The following is a 6,208-nucleotide window of genomic DNA, read 5'->3' as shown; positions in this document are numbered from 1 at the left end:
ATCATGGCTTTTACTTCAAACTGATTTTTAAATTCAAACTGACCATTTTTTTCATTTTGAATTGATCATCGTTTTTAATTTGTACTGATTAATTGTTTTTTATGTAAACCATTTCTTTCATTCTTGCATGCACAACAAACAGTCATGTATACCTTCTTTGAAGAAGTAACAATCATATCATCATAGACAAAAAAAATTCCGCACATATAATACATGTACATGAATGACATATACACCACAACAGCTGCACATATTCATAGATGAATGACATATACACCACACCGACTGCACATTTTCATATTATCCATAGCACCCACCGCAACACAAAAAGCACAGGCCTATTTCCTGCACTGCAAATGTTCAACCACACCCACATGACAATAATAATAATCATCAGAAAATAAAGTGCTTTCACACAAGGGTACAAAAAAAATTCCACTAGTGCAAAGCTTGACCCGGCCAAACACTATTGTTCTCTAACACACATAGGAACTTATAGCAATTGGTCATTTGAACCAAGAGCAATAGAAATAAGAAATGTGTACACGGATACAACTTTGCATCATCAAAATCTAGACTTAGAAGACATTTACATATGATGAGGTTTCTCGATGGAAAAATACGCATATGATGCGCATGTAGCAGCAGACAATCTGGTTTCGGTGTGCATTAAAAAATCTTCACAATAAAACTTCACTGAGAAGACAAAGGCTACATTTACTAAATGTGCAATAGCAATTAACAAAGAATTAATCTGCATGAACAACGACAAGCCTGAAGCTCATCAATACTAGAGCTGTGCATGGATAGGCTCGACGGTGAGTGCACATGGGCGGTGGAAGAACAGGTAGGGCCTCCGGAGATGCCCGGAGCTGGCACGAGGCGCCTCGGCCTTCTTCGACCGATGCTCCGTTGGCTTATGCCAGAGTAGAACTTACTGGCCTTCCAAACTCGTACTGAAGACATGTACCAAAGAATAACATGCATCAGCTATACACTGCCGTGAGGTACCAAAAAACACAATAGTTTGTGCATTTTTGTAACACAATGACATTTTATGGAACTACTACTGTATTTATATGCTCTCATATAGATTAACACAACATCTTGTTTGCTAGAATGAACATAGGAACAGAAGTAGCTAAAATCAGATTTAGATAGGTGAATTATGAAATGCAATTTTTCTGTTTTACGAATAAGCACAAATACCTTCGGGGCACAAATGCTAGCCATCAACAGTAGCTCAAAAGGCTAATTCTTCCTAAAAAGTTCTTCAATTCCTGAAACTAAAAGTGTATTTTCATGTAAACCTGAGCACAAAAAAGAAAAATGGCAGATACATCCAAATTCCTACTTCCGAACTCCCTTTTTGTTTTTGCCACATTTTCATTTTGAACTTGCCGCGGTTTATTTTTTTGAACTTGCCTGGCACTAATACAAGAACTTGCCCTATACAACATATTTTGCCCGTACTTGTTCATCAACCAAAACAGACAGTAGGGTGGAGAGAGCATTACCGATAGTAAACAAAATTATTTTTTGTCTAATTTTTTATTTTTAGTTGTGGCAAATGAATCATACAAAATACTGATAGAAAATCATACTTTTTTCTCATGAAACCAAACTTCTAAACTTGCCTACAATAATTCTTTGACAGTTTTAATTTTGTCTGCACTTTCTAGTTTCCCGAATTCGAACTTACAGAATTTTATACCCCAAACTTCTACAGGTTTATTTAATTTCAAAGGAACAAAAAACGAAGGAGTTTGGACTCAAGAATTATAGAAAGAACAAAACCATATGTGTGAACTTATCTCGAGGCTTTTGCTGAACGGAGGAGATGAGATGACGAAGGAGCAAAACCCGACTCCTTGAATATACAGTAGCTATGCTGTCAATACTTCTTTGAGTTCTTATTTCTGAACCTTCATAGTAGTAATACATGTACTGTGCGATACACAATTCTGTCGTTGAGCAACTGATCTAGGAACAAAAACACTGCTGCAGTGCACACACCAAATCATGATAAAAATAGAGGCAGCAAGAAGCAATCACCAGTATATTGAGATGTCCAACTACATGTACCATCTCAATATAGTATAAAAATGAATCAATAGTAAGAAACAAGGTAGTAACAATCCTAACTCTGCATAGTTTCGGGATTTGTAGAAGTCTGAACATGGTATCATAGTTAGTTAGTTACTGTGTAAGGAGGATGTGTTTACACACACCTATAATTCAGAATTGAACTGAACGACCCATTTTTCTTGTACTGAAGCTTGTTTTTAGAATTCATATGAGTGGGTTATTAAACACATGCATCAACATTGAGGAACACTAGAAAAAAGGACGCCGCTATACAAGAACTACAGTGGACAGATCCAGAGGAGAAATCCTCAAGCAAAAATCAAGAGAGGTCGCAATCTCCATGGAAGATGCCAACGAATTTGCCATGGAAGGGCCTCCCGCTCCCCTGCTCTATCTCCTCCCACTCCCTGCACACAGAAACACAGACCAGAGAGAGAGAGAGGATGAGAGGGAGATGACTGAGATGGATCGAGGGCGGACACGGGGTGGCCTGCACGCAGCTCTTCTCATGACCGACAGCAGAGTGTGATGTTGTACTATCAAGGCAAAGTTCCTCGACCCAGCTGCTCCACCCGCAGCCGCTGAGAACAGTCCATGGCGCGGCAGCCGAGGGTGGCACACGGGAGTGAAGCTGCGGCCGTGGCGCGAGTGAGAGGTGAATCTACAGGGTGTGCCGGCAAGCCATCACCGGGAGATGGTAGGGCCTCGCCGCCCATCTCACTTGAGGAGGTGCTCGACCGCCCGGTCTGTGTGTGCGGCGAGGGGGGGAGAGACTTCGATACTAGATGTCAGAAGATGATGGATGACTGACGCAGGTGTACTGAACTCTTTAACTTGTTCCACGACAATCTTTGAACCTCCTACAAGAAAAAATTATATATCATACATCATATTTTATTTTTATATCTTGTTCAATCAGGCACCTGAAAATTTAAACACAACAAAATATCAGCTTTTTGGTTCGCAAACCTCCTGCATATATATTTTGAACTGATGATCTTTCAGTCATTGCACTGTTGTTGATATATAATCGAACCAAGATATCACCGCTACCAAGTCTGCACCACCAAGTACCTGCATGAGTTCAGTTTTTTTAGACCATAGTTCAAGGAAGTAAGGTTGCAAGTTCAAACAGTCAATGGATCAAAAATTGTTTAAACACCAATGTTGGATACGCGTCAGTTTAGAATCAGTCAAAACACAAGTTCAGTATCAACACAACACAAGTTCAGCTATAGTTAACTTGAAATGAACGGAAAGAACAGAAGACCACACCATGTAATTTGGACATTTGGTATAGTCTGAACTCTGACCAGAACTTACTAGAAGAGGGATTATTTTTTCAGCTAGTGGTTCGCAAGCAATTTCAGAAGACCATACATTTTTTAGCTAGTGAAACATGCGACGAAGAACTGAACTCAATAAACAAGATTTTTGGAGATGGAAGAAGGCGTCACACGCCGGGTGAACCTGCAACCCCTACTCCTGCGGACTGACGGCTCCGCTGAAGTCGAGCTGGTGGAGGTGGGGTTCACGAGCAGCGGCTGGGCGTGCCGGAATTTGGCCGCTGCAGGTGATCCACACTGGGGCTCATGGTGGAGAAGACCACACCAAACTTTTTCAATGAACTTCTAGGTTTTTGTGCTTGAACTTACAAACTTTCCAAATAAGTACTTATCTCACTTGTCTTTTTCCTCACAATGGGATCAGAAGTGCACAACATAGAAGCATTAACACAATTATCGAATGTGGAAAACAACAAAAATTTAAAGCTAAACAAATAAATGTGCATACGGAAAAACCTACAACTAACGGGCATGATCTCCTCAATGGGCCATGATGCAGGCATCGCCGCCGGCAATACTTGGCACCCCGGAAAACCTGTACTGTTGGATTTGTCGAGAGAGGACTGAGAGAACTTGTCCCTGCAGTTTAATGTGACAATGTAGTTCATCTGCTTAAGAGGGAACCAATAACCACTGAAAAAACACTGAACAAACATGGTAAGTATATTTGGAACTTATGTATTTTTTTCTAGTTACCGAGCACAGTATGATTGCAGAATTGTCACAAGCATAAGAACTGATACAAAGAGAGCACATATCATATTTCAGGATTTTCTCAATTTAGACAGTCATCAAGTTATATATACATGGTTTCATCATCTTGTAAGCATGTCCTGCCTTATTGTTATGACAAAATGGCTCAAGAATTGTTTGAGCTACACCTACTGACTCCAAATGGTATTGCTAAGCTAGCTAGCACATTCATATTCATATAATAAAGAAGCAACCGTAAAGAAACAAGAACAACACATTTTGACACTAACCAGTAGGCTATAAAAATAGTCTGTGAGCAGGGAATTTTATATAATATTTCTTTATGTACTGATGGTGAAATACATAGTGGACTTTGTCGTACTTTTTTACAAATTTTTCTTATACTTATTTATTGTTCATCTCCAAACAACTACTCTGAACTCTGAACTTTTTTGGAGCTCTAAATTGGGTGGGGAAACAGCAAACTTTGTTCTCATTCATTGATTTGCAAAAAAACTCCTTTCTTTTCATTTTCCTACGCAATAACACAAGTACCACAATGGTAAGACCAAAGCTACAGAACAATAAATTTTCTTCAGCTAGCCACTACATTGAGCATGCAACATGAACTTGTGATAAGCTAGCACAAAATCATGTAGACAAGAAACGGAATTGTTGAGATTTTTCATGTACATGCATACAGGAAATCTTAAAAAGCACGGCGGTCTACGTACGGCATTAGGCCAGGTGCTGGTCAGAAGTGGCATTTCATTCAGCAGGGTGCAGGCAACCTCTTGGCCCTCATGGCCGACTGGTAGAGATGACAATATCAATCCCCGTGGTGCCCTGGAAGCTCGCCCAGTGGAGGAGCATGAGCATCCACATCCAAGTGGCCGTAGAGCTTAACTCCCCTTTACCAGGAGATGGAGAGCATGAAGCCTATGCCTTGTTTTCTTCTTGTTGTTTATAAGAAAATATGCGACGAGGAGGACAAAGGCCATGGAACGCTGCTGACTCCACCACTGTCGCCTCCCTGTATCCTCCTTGCGCCGGCAACCATTGGGGAGCGAGCGCTGCTGCTGCATGAACCACCAGGAGGAATCAAAGTGAGATTCGAACGCATCAATGCACACATGTAGTACTACACAACAATATGCATCTGTACTGTACATAACAACAAATTAGACAAAAAACAATTTTACGAACACGACCTGACAAGAACAGACGTGAACTGACACATACACACGAACTGATTACAGATTTGCACACGATTTAAGTGTAATTTGTGGGAGATGTGGGGCTGACCTACGGATCCAATCGGCGAATTGACGAACTATCGAACTGACGGACTGTTATTCTCCACACGAACTGACGTGTTCTTGCAGCAGAGGAGTGTAGTGGAGGGGTCACGGACGGCGCGAGGATGGGGGCACCAGCGGCGATGGAGTGCGAGCTCGGCGCGGTGGGAGGGACGACGGTGCGCGAGCTTGGCTCCGTGGGAGGAACGGACGCGTTCTGGGGCGAGTGGGGGCGGCGCGAGAGAGGAGACGGGGTTCAGGGGCGGCGCGTCGCCGGAGATGGGAGGCAGGGCCGTGGCGCATCGCCGAAGGTGGGAGGCCGTGGCGCCTCGTCGGAGGTGGGAGCTGGGGCGCGTCGCCCGGCGCCGGAGGTGGGAGAAGGGGGCGTGGTGGGTCGCTGGAGGTGGAGGCCAGGGGGCGCGGCGAGTCACAGGAGGTGGGAGGCGGGGGGCGCGGCGGGTCGCAGGAGGTGGGAGGCGGGGGGCGCGGCGGGTCGCAGGAGGTGGGAGGCGAGGGGCGCGGCGGGTCGCCGGAGGTGGAAAGCGGAGGGCATGGCGGGTCGGGGCCGGCGACCTGTACTGCGTATCGAGGGAGAGAGGTGGGGGTTGTGGGTGGGTAGTCGTTTGCTTATTTTCTCTTTCTCTCAATTCAGAAAATCACCATCGCTCCCTTATAGGCTGGATGGTAACAGAATATTATTCTGTTACCGGTAACAGAATAGCCCTGTCCTCCTGGGTGAGAAATAGTTATTCTTCACCCCTTTTCTATTTTGATATGAATGCA

At 43.6% G+C, this 6,208-nt stretch overlaps 1 long non-coding RNA gene across 4 annotated transcripts; it reads right to left on the bottom strand.

Moving 5' to 3' along the window:
* Positions 1 to 556: 556 nt before the first annotated feature.
* Positions 557 to 5,987, bottom strand: LOC119337656. Of its 4 annotated transcripts, none has more exons than XR_005163450.1 (6): positions 5,433 to 5,962; positions 4,862 to 5,206; positions 3,895 to 4,067; positions 3,058 to 3,162; positions 1,210 to 2,948; positions 557 to 956 (listed from the first exon to the last, which is right to left on the bottom strand). It is a non-coding gene; the product is annotated as an uncharacterized LOC119337656 (long non-coding RNA). The 4 variants fall into 4 exon arrangements; XR_005163448.1 differs by having other exon boundaries at positions 3,895 to 4,013; positions 5,433 to 5,957; XR_005163449.1 differs by having other exon boundaries at positions 3,559 to 5,206; positions 5,433 to 5,987.
* Between the last annotated feature and the right edge of the window lie 221 nt (positions 5,988 to 6,208).

This window comes from Triticum dicoccoides, chromosome 7B, assembly GCF_002162155.2.
Source record: "Triticum dicoccoides isolate Atlit2015 ecotype Zavitan chromosome 7B, WEW_v2.0, whole genome shotgun sequence".
Lineage (NCBI taxonomy): Eukaryota > Viridiplantae > Streptophyta > Magnoliopsida > Poales > Poaceae > Triticum > Triticum dicoccoides.
This window is presented reverse-complemented; position numbering and strand designations above follow the sequence as displayed.